The sequence below is a fragment of the Cynoglossus semilaevis genome, chromosome 3, assembly GCF_000523025.1.
Source record: "Cynoglossus semilaevis isolate Cse_v1.0 chromosome 3, Cse_v1.0, whole genome shotgun sequence".
Classification (NCBI taxonomy): domain Eukaryota; kingdom Metazoa; phylum Chordata; class Actinopteri; order Pleuronectiformes; family Cynoglossidae; genus Cynoglossus; species Cynoglossus semilaevis.
Genome location: NC_024309.1, coordinates 14,629,233 through 14,644,115, shown reverse-complemented (window position 1 = coordinate 14,644,115; position 14,883 = coordinate 14,629,233). Strand labels below are relative to the sequence as shown.

The window sequence follows — 14,883 nt, the reverse complement described above, 5'->3', positions numbered from 1 at the left end:
TGTTTGCCCAGGGGCACGTTGGCATTAAACTTCATAAAACCTTCTACAGAACAGAATCATTTTTATTGTCACTGCAAAACGCAGCAGCGCAGGACCAACGTGACGAAGACAGAGAGCCGTCTACAGGGGGCGCCCCTGTGGGCCAGAAAATCTAAAAACTAAATCAATTAAAACCAAGACTTTCACATCAACAACCATCACTAAGACGTTACAACCAAAAGGTTATTTATTTTAAAAATATTTTTTTAATTTTTTTCAAACCTCGACCTGAATCACATTCATAATTCAATGTTGTCTTTTCTATCTTCATGTTCACTGTTCCATCTTTGTCTCAGCAGGTTTCACCCTTGATTTCCAGGTCAGAATCAATAACTTTCAAGGTCCAATCCCTGAACTGCAATGATCAGTTTTGTTGTTATTTGATCTGATCTTTTCTGTCAGTGATTTCTTTTTTTTATTATTTTATTTTACACGTCAAAATGAGTTCAGTTCCTTTTCTGCTCTTCAGTTCCAGCACAGTCACAGAACAGTTCTGACCCAGACCTCGGTCCAAATAAACATCATAAACACTTGGATACAGTACAGTAAACAGCGGTGCAGGCTTTTCAAGGACCGTCTCCAGGAGCCCACCGAGTGCAGCAGTTTTCATTCCCACAGAAACTGAAACAACTACAGCAGCGGATTTCAAATATTTTCGGGCACTTTTTCAAACCTGGCAACCCAACAGTAAAGCCCAGCACTTTCCAGGTTCCTTCCTCACCAGCTGCGCGTCATCAGAACTGATCGCAGTCACATCCTCACACCGAACCGTGTCTGTGCACAAAACGTCAAAAGTTGACGCACAGACGCAACTCTGACTGTAATTCCTGCAACTTATGTTCACTGTAATTAGTTTTCACGCAAATCGACCCGTGCACACGCGTCGGTATCTGCAGATTTATTTGTCCAAATGTCACATTTTTATTCCTGCTCTCCGCCCTGAACCTGAGCATCACGGCAGGTTCCTCCGACTCACTCTGCTTTCATTAGCACATTAATCTGAGTGAGTCGGATTAAGTCAGATTACAGCGGAATAGATGAGAAAAACAGCCAACAACAGTCAAATAAACCGAGGATTTAAAAAAAAAAAATCAAAGTTCAGAAGCGGACAAACCAGCAGCAGATTCTTACCTCCTGACGTGAAGTTTTAATTTGTGTGGGTTCGGAGCAGGACTCTCGGTTCGGTTCGGTTCTGAGGTTTTTGGCCGGTTTTGGATCGGGAGTGTATCCGTTCACTGCGGTGCGCTTCGCCCGTTTGTTCCGCTGCAGCAGCTTCAGTCTCTGCGCTGCTACTGCCCCTACCGCTGCGTGTGCGTGAGAGAGTGCGCGTGTGCGTGAGGATGACAAGCCTCCCATTGGCCGCCATTCAGGACCAAACAGGGAGAAGGAGGGATGAAAAAAGGAAAAACAGCAGTGACACAAACAAAAGGAGGGTGGAGGAAAGGATGGATGAATGGATGGATGGATGGGGGGGGCGTGTCCCCGGGGGGAGGAGGATGAGGAGGAGGGCAGGTGTTCTGGAGGAAGACAAATAGGACAGTGTATAATAATGATGAACTCAGTATAAATCACCGTGATCACAGCAGCGGTCGATGACGTGACGCTGAAAACACGTCACACTTTCGTTTTCTTTTTCTTTTGTCCAAAGTTTTTACTGATATTTAAAACTGACCTCAGGAAACAGTACTGGAACCGAGAACACCTGGTACTCAGTCCAGGAACCTAGTACCAGAAACTTCTGTGGTGCCACCCAAGGAAGTAGTACCGACACCCAGGGACGTCACAAGGAAATGGAACTAACAACAGTACCAAGAACTTTCCATCTGCTTTAAACACTTGAAAAAGGAAACGGTTGTAAAGATGGGTGGGCGGAGCTTACAGCAGAAGGCCGTGTGATTGGTCAGAGAACCTTTGTATCGCTCAGCAATTTTTAAACAAAATGTTTTTAAAAAAAACTGAAAATAAGGCCTAAATTCAGAGCAGTCTGTCTGTGAGCAGCAGCATCAGCATCATCATCATCATCATCATCAGCAGCAGCAGCAGTAACAGCAACAGAAACAGCAGCAGCAGCAACAACAGCAGCAGCATCAGCAGCAGCAACAACAGCAGCAGTAACAGTAACAGCAGCATCATCAGCAGCAGCAACAGTAACAGCAGCAGCAGCAGTGACGACAGCAGCATCAGCAGCAGCAGCAGTAAATAAAGTACTCTACTCTAAGCACTGATCGTTCAGCACAGACCGTGGAGTCGTAGTCAAGGTCAGCGGTTACTCATCTCAGGCCTGATATCTCCTGATCCAAACGGTTGGCTGCATTTCTGCGCCATCGGCAGGAGTTTGACGTTGGTCTGAGAGGACAGGACGGGTCAGGACGGGACGGGACGGGACGGCAGAGTAAAGTGGATGCTTGGAGCGTTTCCAGGGATTAGAGTCACGGAGCCGAGAGCGGCTCTGACACAAACGCTGCATGGGTGGTAGAGCAGGCGCAGCGTGTGGAGGCTGTGGTTTGGAAAAATAAAGAGCTGAAACCATAAATGGCCTCCAGGCTTCTCCTTCCATCTTCGTACGCCTCAGTTTATGTGAGCGAGGTTTTTATTAGACCTGACATATGTTCACGTCTCACTAAATCAGAGTGGGGATCATCAAAGACGGAGCAGTGTGACAGATTACTCCTCTCTAATGTCTAATGTGTTGTCAAATGACATCCAATTCTACCAGAGCAGAGGGGATCGCAGAGACGTGGGGAGAGAAGACGCTGCGTGGTCTTGGTTCCCAGTCAACTCCTGGAACCACAACCATCTGGGACGCGACCCAGTGACACTGCACTTTACTGCAACACCAAGAGCTGGGACGTTTGGGGCTGTGGGATTCAAACCAGCAGTCCAATCACAAGATCCTGATCCTCCAAACACCAGGAGGCAGGCTGCCTGGCTCAAGAGTTCTGACCTTTCACAGCTCCACAGACTAATGTTTCCTTCTGAAATATAAACTTCTCTCTTTGTTCTTATAGAATTCTGACATTTTTTGGTCTTTATCTCGGAGTGAAACCCGAATTTGGGCTAATTTGTGGAGATTAAGATTTGTTCCTCAGGATTATCTGGATGTGACATCCTTTTTATTTATTTTTTTAAACTTTTTTTTAACGGTTTTACTTCTTTCCCTCAGGAACCTGATGTTAAAGCTGTGGTTTATCGTTCATAGACCAAGGTACATAGACATTATTTACTCTGGCCACTAGGGGCAGCAGTTGACCAGGCGCTGCTGTTAAAATCCTACATTTGCCCACTGGAGTTTGGTGCAGGACAGAACATTCTCCAGGATTCTCTAATGTTTGATTTAAAAAAACCATTATCCTGGGAGAAAACAATTGGAACCAATCGTTGGACTTGTATCAGCTCAGGTTTAATGGAGCTCAGATCCAACATCATGGAATCAGGATCTAATATTTTCATTTAGGTTCAAAGCACAATTATCTTGTTATCTTTAAAATCATGCTTTGTTTACCAGCGATTGTAATTAAATGATCTGATCGTGGTGACACAGCGGTGCATCCATGACTTCAGGACTTAATTATGGGACTTGTTTACTGCTGCTGCTGTGTAATCCTGTTTGTCCCTTCTCTACAGGAAAGGAAAAAAAATCAGTTTAAGGCTCAGACAAATGTCACATCTCTGTTTAACACGGAGAAAAAAAAAAAAAACAGTTCCGCTGTTAAATTTATCCTGCATCCTGTGGCGTTCACTGTCCTATTTAAACAGCCGAGAAGAACAAATCATATTTAGCTGAAACCAAACAAACACAGAGTTACTTTTCTCCTCACTGGTGTCGGCCTCGGGGCCCGGAGTTCTGTCTTTAAAAAAGGACGGATTTCTTTACCCGGAGAATCAGGCCTTTTATATATATACACACACACATATATATTTATATATATGTGTGTGTGTGTGTGTGTGTGTTGAACTGTTGTCTGACTTTAAAACAGTTGGTGGTGAAATTCTGTTGATGTTTTTCAACTTTTTTTAAACCATTACTGACTCCTTCACTCCAACTTTCCTCACTGACTTTTCTCTACAGGTGACACGGTGGTGCAGTGGTTACAGCACTCACCGGTGAGAGTTGGTACTAGTTTTAGTTCCTGGTGCTCTCACTGTATGTCAGTGTGAATGTCAGTGTGAATGTCAGTGTGAATGTCGGTGTGAATGTCCAGTGATCTGATTTGACTCAACATTGTTATTGTTCTTCTCGGTGAACTTTGGCGCGGTGGCGTGGGCGGGCGGTTGTCTCACCCGGGGCAGGAGGTTGAACCTGCAGATAAAGACTGTTGTGTTTAAATGTTTCTCTCCTGATTCACCGTCTGCTGCTGAGTTCACAGCCCGGCCTGAGGATGAAGCAGATCCGCCCACAGCTGGACTACACACACACACACACACATCTCCTCCAGCAGCAGCTCCACGGCGGGGCTCGACACCGACTTGTTGACCGACCGTACTACGTGGTGTCAAACCCGTGGCGCCCCGCTCTACTGTACATTCAACCCCCGAACAGCAACGCAACGGAGGCGCAGAGAAGCTGCCGTGGAGATCATGTCAGTGGATACAGGAGTGGATTACAGTGAATCTGCAGGTCACGGCAGGTCACGGCAGGTCACGGCAGGTCAGAGGATGAAGCATTTATCAGCTGCATTAGTTTGATTGCTATAAAAACCAGCAGCGTTTACAGGGCGGCTCAGTAATCTGATTACTCTCCAACAAACCTCCTCCACTGCCAAAAAACAAAAACAGGATTCTGACTTCGTTAGCAGCTGTAAAAATCCACAGAGGACAAACATCTGCCCAATACTACAGTGAAGTAACCAATACTACAGTGAAGTAACCAATACTACAGTGAAGCCAATACTACAGTGATACAGTGAAGTAACCAATACTACCGTGAAGTAACCAATACTACAGTGAAGTAACCGATACTACAGTGAAGTAACCAACCAATAAATGTCAACGTTGTGAATATTTTTCCGTCTTTGTGGAGTTCCAGCTCCAGGCAACGACAGTCGGAGAAACATTTACTCTGACCAATCAAAATGATTTAGTTTTTATTAAAGTCCAATCAGGAGCCGGTGCTGAATTCATCAACTAAGTCTGGAAATAAACAATGTGGAAAAAATAGAAACAGAAAGAAAAAAAATCATGCAACTGTTGCTGACACTGTCTTCACCCTGTTGAACAAGTCATTATCAGAACACAGTTATTAACAGCAGCAGCAGCAGCAGCAGCAGCGGGCGGTAAATACTACACCATACTCCACACCCACACACACACACACCCACCCTCCCTGTGGTGGCAGTGCCGGCTGCCGGTGCATCTATCCGTTCACCTCACACAGAGGAACACAAATTTAATTAACTACTGTAATCACATGTGATCTATGGCTGACAGGGTTTATGGAGCGGAGGGAGGAGGGGGAGCGGGGGGAGGAGGGGGAGGAAACGGAGGAGAATCAACTGCTGAAAACTCAGCAGGTATTGATTGAAGTAAGCCCACACTTGACCTTTGACCCTGCGACTGATAATCAGTGGAAAAATAAAACAAAAGGAAACTGGAACAGCTGCAGGATATCCATACATACATCCAACCATCCATCCATCCATCTGTACATCCATCTGTCTATCCATCTATCCATACATACATCCAACCATCCATCCATCCATCTGTACATCCATCCATCCATCCCTTGAGCTCCGTCTGATTTTCTAAGTCAAACTCATCCTGAAACCTCAGACAACAACAAACTCAGACTCAACCCCAGGTGTCGTGTCTAATTTCGTCGCCCACAGATCTCGTGGTCCAGATCATTTGACTCTTGTCTCAGACTGTATTAAATATTGGTCGAAGCTACAAAGAGTTTCTGTTTGTATTAAATGTCAAAATCGAAAAGAAGAGAAGAAAAATAGCAATGATATTCAGGAGGATTTTGGAATGTGGCTGAACAGAACGCAGCCCCCGCTCCTGATGTTTGTCTTAAACAAAGGTTGGGATATTCATCCTGATGCAGCGTGTGTTACTTTAGAGGAAACTGACATTTGTGGGCCACAGAGTGAGACAGGGGTCGACCTCTGAACAAATCTGTTCGCCCATTAATCCTGACAGCTCAGCCTCGGCAGGAAGTGTCAGAGCGTCAGAGACGCCGCTCGTTCACAACCAACCTTATTTGTTAGTGAAACTCCTCACGTCTGTGTTTACTCACGTCCATATTTCACGGCCCCGGGTCTCACCTTGTCAGAATCTGTGTGAAAATGACAGGAGAAATGAAGGACGATGAGTGGACGACCATCAGGATGTCTGGAGGAAAACTGAATCTCTCTGACATTTGGCCCACTCCTCCTGGTATCCACCACAACCTCCGTGCAGCCCGCACGTTACTTCTGTCTGTTCTCTCTCCCTCTACACAATCAGTGGGTGTACGTTCTCAAAAAGTGGGTCACAAACATAAAGTCCTACTTTGATATGACTCAGAAGTTTCATGAAACAGTAAAGTTCACAAGAGTCAAGAAAAAATCTCTCTCACTCTTTTGCTGTCCGGATAGTGGGCCACATATTTGGGAAACATTTAACATTGAATTAATTTGGTATCAGTAATGTTGCACAGTATGGGCCACATATGGACCAAACACAGCTCCGAACATAAACCTCTGGCCCACATCGACTGTCCCACAGGGATGAAAGACTAAAATAAAGGCTGTCGAAAGTTTGACCAAAAAATAAAATCTGGTTCTGCTCTGGGATCTAGAATTTATTTTAACCAAAGAACTGATCAGAAACACATGACGTTGACATTATAAGTCCTTACTCATGTGGGCCACATTCCTCTGCTCTGTTATGAAACATAAATGGGGTCTAGCCAACGTTTCACTCCCAGTGCAGTACAACTGGATTTAACTGGAGCAGGAACCGTGTTCGCGCCTGTACCTTCAGTACCGTCTCTGATCAGTTCTGCACTCGGTTCTAGGAACAGTTGGACTGTTTAACACTTTAACTTTTATTTGTCGTCATTTATTTGTGTAAAACAAATTTGCCAGTGTTTTTATTTAGAATCGTTGGATGAAAATCTGCAGCAGGTTGTGTCTCATTTTATTATTTATTAATCTAGCGAAAAGAAAAGCTTCAGTGCCTTCTGTCGAGGAACGCCAGAGAGTTTGTTGATTTAAAATTTACATGAAAAAAGAACATTATTATTTACTGATTTAAAAATAGGGTTTTTTTAAATCTTTTTTGAAAGAATTCTCAGTATTTATTTCACAGCAGTGACTGAAGACTCGACACAGTCTGCTCTGACTTTTGAAAAAAAATATTATTTGTCAATTTGTTTTTTCACTAAAAAAATGTTTTTGTCAGCAGACTGAGTTGGAGCCCGGGGCAGTGTAAAAACCCACTCATCTTCAGAGGAAGACAAACTTGTGACCATCAGCTGTTTTCACTGTGAGTTACCCTGAAACACTGGACTCATTGAGGAAAAATACCCTAAAGACATTTGCCCCTCCCACCGCGTTCAACGCCGTCACCGCGGTCACGGCTGAACGGAGTCTCTGTGTTTGGAAAGATCGTTTCACACATTTATACTGAGCAGCAGATCATCACAGGGTCCAACCCACACACAGTCAGGCACCATCACGTGGCCCACGTCTCACACGGCATCTACCAGTGTCCAGGATATGGGCCACATCTCCGACGAACGATGGACAACTTACAGCAAAAACACTAAGACACAGTTACAAAAAATAAAGAATACGTAACAAAATGACTAAAGGTTAGCTGGTAGCAGCAAAGCCACTACAATCAGACCAAAGAAGGAAACCGGTTGGATAAAGATAACGTTTGTTACATAAACAGAACAGTTGTACAGTTGCTGCACAGACGAAGCTAACTCTCGGCCAAAAGAAAATGAAATGTGAGCCAAAATGTCAGGTTTGGTTAGTGAAAAAATGAGCACGGACATTATATTTATAACTAGCTGAAGGTTATGTTAGAAAATGCTAAATGTTAGCCAAAAAATATCCCTGGGAAATACTTCGAACACGGGTTTCACAGGGAAAAGAAGAGAAAGTTGTTTTTTTTTTTTTCCACTTTTTTTCAGTCCAGAGAAAAAAGAAAAAGTTCCTCAGAGAGAAACAACATCTTGGATATTCCATTAGAAAAAGAAAAACAAAGGAACAGAAATGATATCTGTGATGTGTCGGCGCCTGACTCCTCTGTGCCCCTTGTTCTCGTTCCTGTCGTGTATTGATCGGTTCCCGGGACTGTTTATAGGACTGTGTGTATCTAAAAGGAGACCTATTGATTTCCTTTTTTTATTTCGGAGGATTCTGCTGCAGCAACGCGGCAAAGTCTGACACACAGCGTAACATCCAACACGCAACAAATAAGTCAGAGTAATCACAGGTAATGAGTCTCTGAAGTGGGAAAAAACCTCGTCAGCTGGGCTGCGTTATCTGACCCATACGGACACCACACCGCTTTTCATTTCTCATTCATTTCTTATTCTCAGGACAGACAGTTTTAGTCAAAGTTTAGCGTAGTAGCAGCCCATATTCTGGACACCAAGTGTGGGCCAGAAAAGTCACTTTTTGAATAACTATATTCAGACAAACTGTGCACATCCCAGTCTGGCTCTGGGCCACAGGTCTGGGCCACAGCTCTGGGCCACAGCTTTGGGCCACAGCCCTGGTGCTGTGTGGGAGCGCGGCGCCTGGTCGTGTTCATCCGTCAGCAGGAGACACAGAAACACTCAGGGTGTGGTCTGATTTATGTTCTCCTCTTTCTGACGTTGTGAAATCCTGAACATGAATCTGCGGCGGTGACAGAGCGCAGGCTCCGCCTCGTGATGATCAGCAGATTAGTCATCGGTCACACGGGGGCCACGCAGACTCCTGAGGGGCCGCAGCACGAGCACTTTCACTGACAAACACTCCTGATCCCAACAATGAAGGAGTCAGAGAGAGCTGCTGACCTGTGTGTCCACACGAGGCACTCTCCATCAGCCGCTCCCCATTGTCCTCTTTATTGGAAAACTAATGGAGGAGCAGGAGAGAGAGGGGAGGAGAGGAACGGCGTGTCAGCTCCGCTGGAACGTTCTCACACCGTGGAATCACATCAGAAGATGCTGAGGTTTTCAAAAGAACGGAGGAATCTGGAGCCACATCAGTCAAAACGTCAGCCAATCACAGATCAGCATGTGAACTGAACTTTAGACCAGGCTGGGTGTGAAACACCGACCTGGGAAACTCCAGGACTGACTCAGGACTGACCTAGAGACGTCCCGCTAACTCTTTATAGCCTGTGTCAAACTCAAGGCCCGCGGACCATGTGTGGCCCGCCTAGTCATCTTGTGTGGGCCGCCGCGGCTTCAAAAGCATTTGATTGATGTTATAGTAAAGTCCGTGCTGCTTCAGAGTGAATAAATTACGACACAAGGGGGGGCTGGTGTCACAGGGTCACATACGGGGACAAACAACCGTTCACACTCTCATTCACACCAGCTGTCAGTGTAGAGTGAACAGTTAACACCAATCTGCGTGTTCTAGGACGGGGGGAGGAATCTGGAGAATCTGGAGAAAGAGCGGGAATTGAACCAGCAAACTGACAGTGACATTAGGACCAACAGGGCCATGAAGCAGCGCCAGTGAGTTCAGAGAGACGTTTGAAACGCTCCGTGAAGAACTAGAACGTCTTTAAAAAAACTCCCCTGATAGCTGGAGCGCTGACGTCTGGAGATGAATCCTCCGTCAGTTGGTGAGTGTGCAGCCGAGCCTGACTCAGTGTCACATTTTTAATGGGAACACGGCTGAAGAGGTCCTAACATCTCTGGTTCCACTTCAGGATGTCACTCAGTAATCCCTCGCTCAAGTGTAATGCTGCAGGATTAACGTCACAAGGCCAGATTTTCTAAATTATCACGAAGGGAGAAGCCTTTGAGCAACGTCGCTAATGGGAAGGAAATTATGAAAAAGGAGGAGGAGGAGGAGGAGGAGGAGGTCAGCTGACCCTCCTTATTCCTGGCAGATTAGTGTTGACTCCTCTGGTCTGGTATTAAACCCTGTTGAGGCTCAGCTTCAACAGGATCGATGCCGATTGGATAAAAATTAGTAAAAGAAAAAACCCATCAGTTCGACAGACAAACCTCCAGAAACTACAAATGTGAAAATGTGACGTCAGAGCTGGACGCCGTCAGCTGTTGAAGTCTGGAGGAGACTTTTTTATTTGCATGACACTCTGACACGCTGGTGTTATTAGCATGCAGCCTCGGCTCTCCTCCTCCCAACATCACTCCCCTCCGCCCCCCGCGCCTCTACAACCAAATCCATTCCACTTCTCTAACAGCGAGGCCTGGGCGCTCACAGAGCGTGGCTAATCGGTGGAGCTGTGTTGCGTCCTTTAGATGCAGAGAGAGAAACAAACTCTGCTGCCGCTGCAGATGAACTGCTGCTGCTCCGACTCCTGCAGGGGTCAGGAAGGAGGTGCCGATGAGTATATAAATGTGAGTGAGGAGTAAAAGGAGGAGGAGGGGGCGGCAAATGAATGAGCCACACATCCACACTGTTAATCCCACTGGCTCCATACATCTGCTGAGGCACAAAGGGGAGCGTCCCATTAAAGTCCAGAACGTTCCTCGTTCGTCTGCCATCGTTGCTGCCTCAGAGGCAGGGATTTTTCTCCAGCGCGTCTTCAGAGATTTGTCATGCTGTCATGTGAGAGTCTCTCATCACTTCCACTGCCACTCCAGTCATTTTAAAGTGTGAAGTTACAGATACACAATCATTAGTGACGTTTCCTCAGACACAGACAATAAAAACGTCACCTTCAGCCACTGAACTCTGTCGGTGTTGTTCAGATGCTGATGCTGATGCTGATGCTATCTGGAAGATACTTTCACAAACATGTATTTAGTATTTTTTTTTGGCTAATTTGTAGCTCCACTTTCAACGGCTACAGATATCTAAGGCAGATGCTAACTGTGTGAGTCAAAGGCTGGTTTAGATCTGATAAGATTAGTTTAGCTGAATTTCTTCTTCTGACTAATATAAACCCATGGTCCAGGGTCTGTCTTGTTGTTCCTGGTCCAGAGGAGCGGGTGCAGACCACACACGGTTCCACGCTTCAAAAGAACAACTCTTTAAAAAGTGAGTCGGTGAGTAAAGTCCTGCTGTATGTTCTAGGAACTACAGTATATGTGCATATGCAGCTCTGCAGGGTTCTGTAGTAATTGGTGCTGCTAACATCAGAAGACGGCGCAGCCATTAGCCGCCTGTGAGGTGCTGCGACAAAGGCAGTGAATTACAGCCGTGGACAGGAGGAGAAAGAGAATGTTTAAAGAGGCAGCATTAGCATTTCAGCGTGCTATTCAGGGCGGATAAATGGACATTGATGAGATTAGTTGCTCTATGTATTATTTGGGCTGTGACAGCATCACAGGCCAGGGGGAGACACGGGCGGCTAAGACAACACAGTGACCCCTAGTGAAGTGAGGGGGAAAAAAACAGTGGAGATCTTGACGGCATCATAAATCATCAGCTGGTGGCAGGCGGCGCGATTGTGCTGTGAGGGCAGGTTGGAGCGACCGTCACCAACACCACTACCCCCCCACCCCCCCCCCCCCCCCCCCCACGTCCCCTGGCTGCATCTAAAGGAAGAAGCGGAACGACAGAAAAACATGTCTGCAGCTCCCTCTCCTCCTCCACCTCCTCCACCTCCTCCACCTTCTCTGCTCTCTGCTGTGGTGCAGTGTTTCAAGAACTTTTTCACTATTGTGTTTGCTAATCTTTATCAATGTTGGGCTAACTGCTAGCTACCCTTCAACAGTTGCGTTACCGTTGACCTAACCTGTTCTGGTGGGTCATGATCCCACGGAGTCAGAATTGAACCCTCGTGATGTCACAGATTTAAGAACATCAACAACAAGTTTTATCTTTTTCAACTGGAAACAAGAAAATGTGATTCTTTTTTTTTCCTCTCTGCAGTCTGACCTCTGACCTCACAGAAATGGGTCTGGCTCCTAAAACCTTATATAAACCAACAACCCAGACATGAAGCTTAAAAAAAAACCCCCCGGTGCGTCCACAGTGACCTGGAAACGCTGGCGTTCAGGCTGCGTGGCTTCTCGCCGTCCTGTCCTCATCCCTGGAGAGGGACAAAGTAAGTGTTCAATCCCAGGTAATTAACTTCACTCTGACCCGCGGAACATTCGCAGCAGACACCACAATCCTTTAAGCACAACACTCCATTAGTCACGTCCCACAAGGCTGTGCGAGGGGGGGTGGGGGGTGGAGTGGAGGGGGGCAGAGGCATGCTGGGAGCTGGTTCTGACCGCTGCATAATCACTAACAAACAAAGGAAACAACGAGGAATAAAAGGTCAGGATTTTAAAATTCACATTTACAAATCCAGACCATAAAAAACAAAACAAAAAAATCAAATTATAAAACTAACACGGGCTTCAGACCTGAGGGGAAAATGTTATAAATATATTTCTGAGCCAACTTCCATCCATTAGGCGTTAGCCTGTTAGTCTTCTGAGCTAACGCTAATTTTACAGTATGACATTTTCTGTAACCCAACGATGAAGAAATGCTGAGTGACACCAGTGGAGCCTCAGTGATGAAAGAATCAGATGGAAGTGTAGAAACGAAGGCGTCTCTGGACTGTAATGTTCACATCAAACTCATCGCAATCAGCGCCGTGACAGAAATATACTGTGGAGAGAGTGGAGCTGCATGAACAGAAGGTAATTATCAACACACTCGATGCTCGTTTCTGTATCAGGACAAGTGTCAACCATGTCTGTCCCTGAGAGCAGGAAAATAAAATAAATTCAGTCGATACAGAAGATCCACAAATGTCAGAGTGGAATCTAAGAGAAGAAAAAAAAAAAAAAAAAAGGTTATCGAAATTTCCACACTGCTGTATGTGTGTCTCTAATGAGGTAAGAAAAAGAGGAGCGTTTCTCTGACTGTGCAGCAGTCCAACCAATTATCAGACCTCCCTGCTGCTGCTGCTGCTGCTGCTGCTGCTGAGGCCCAGCTCCTGCCTCACCCGTGAAAACAAACCTGGGGTTTTCTGGTGGAGAGCCGTCAGAGACACGGGCGTGTGGTGTGGTTTGGATTCAAAGAGGTTTAGGTTTAGGTGGAGATGATGCTGATGCTGATGCTGCTGATGCTGATGCTGCTGCTTCCTCAATCCAGTGCAAACACCGGAACATCAAACCTTCTACTGACACTCAGAGCAGACCGTCCACACTGTCCACTCACCAGTCTATAAAATGGAACGTATGGAACCCAACGACCACAACTGAGAATTCAAATCACATATCTCCTCCACCTCCACCTCCACCTCCTGCTGCAGGAGCCCACACCTGCAGCCTGCTGCGTGACAGGTTACCAAAATTAACAAGCTGACTGTTGTCTACAAGAAGCGGTGGCTCTCATTATTGGACAACGCCGATCTGATCCAGAGAAACACGAATCTTCAACTGTGGCTGACAGAAATGTAAAAAGCAGCAGCTCCTAAAATAAACGCCGCTCATTATGTGGCTGCTGTTCATGAAACCACAGGACGAGGACGACTTTCTTCAACCAATGAAGTGATGAGAAAGAACACACTGATTTTTCTCTTTCAAAAATGTGTCAGGGCTAGAACCCCTTCCTTCCTTCCTTCCTGAGTCTGTATGTCTGGTTGTACGTTGTCAGTCAGACAACGTACAAAAAGAGGAAGTCGAGGAGGAGCAGGAGATTACTGATTTATGGACTGGTCACAGGGGTCAGTGTGTGTGTGTGTGTGTGTGGACGACAGATTGGCAAAGGCTCCAGGAATGGGCCACACTCCATCAGCACCACGGACAGTTCTGAGGCGTTGACTTCACTGACAGACAGGAACGGACTTTTGTCTCTTCACTAATTTTTTTTTCGACTTAGTTTTGCTGCTGCATGACATCATCATTCAAATTTAAACGCCTTTTTAGTTGAAAATCTAAACTGTCTGATAAAACTAAACAATGTTAAGATATTTAACTAAGAATCAACAGTTGTCAAAGTGAACACAGATACACATCACTTCACACCACTGGTCAAATATACTGTGGACAGACCTGAGCGCTGAACCGGGGTTTGAACCACTGACCTTCCTGCGCTAAGGCAGGAGCCCCGACCGCTCATGTTAAATAAGAGGAAAAAATAGAATCTAAAAACAGAGGAAAGTTGACCGTGGTTCACTGTCAAGAAAGATCCAGAGACGGATCATCATGAGTGGAGGTGGTCCAGGTCCAGGTCCAGGTCCAGGTCCAGGTCCAGGTCCAGGTCCAGGTCCAGGTCCAGGTCCAGGTCGGTTCTCCACAGCTCTCCTAAACGTTCTGTTTCATGAGATCCATCATTAGTCACGCTGCTCACACCCAACCTTCAGCTTCATCTGCTGTGAGAATCATTAGGTGGATCCTCAGTAATGAAAGGTGTCGGAGGAGGAGGAGGAGGAGGAGGAGGAGGGGGGAGGAGGGGGATGGACACGTCTGTCGATCAGAACCGTTCCCTGCTCCACTGGACCTCATCTGTCAGACGGAGCTTCACACTTCCTCCTCCACTTTGGGCAGAATCTCTCCGATCCTGACAGGGTTGAGGAGGAAGCCCTGATCCACGGACACCTCACTGTCAGTCACATCATCATCAGCTCAGGTGCCGAGTCAGAACAGAACCAGAACCAGAACCAGAACTCTGGGCCCAGGGCCGTCTCACACTGTCCATGGACGGATGATATGTTTGTGTCACAGCAGCTCCCCCCCCCCCACCCCCCCCCCATTACCCCACCGCCCTCCCC

The 14,883-nt window shown here is 46.3% G+C and overlaps 1 protein-coding gene across 2 annotated transcripts in view; it reads right to left on the bottom strand.

Moving 5' to 3' along the window:
* Positions 1-14,883, bottom strand: part of LOC103377441 (cadherin-9-like) — an 81,719-nt gene that overhangs the window by 41,824 nt on the left and 25,012 nt on the right. The window contains exon 1 of one of the 2 annotated variants that reach the window (XM_017031490.2): positions 1,171-1,689. The exons of the other annotated variant lie outside the window; for it this stretch is intronic. The gene's annotated coding sequence lies outside the window, so the exon portion shown is untranslated. Of the gene's footprint in view, positions 1-1,170; positions 1,690-14,883 lie in introns of those variants that run through there. 2 annotated transcript variants of the gene reach the window in all.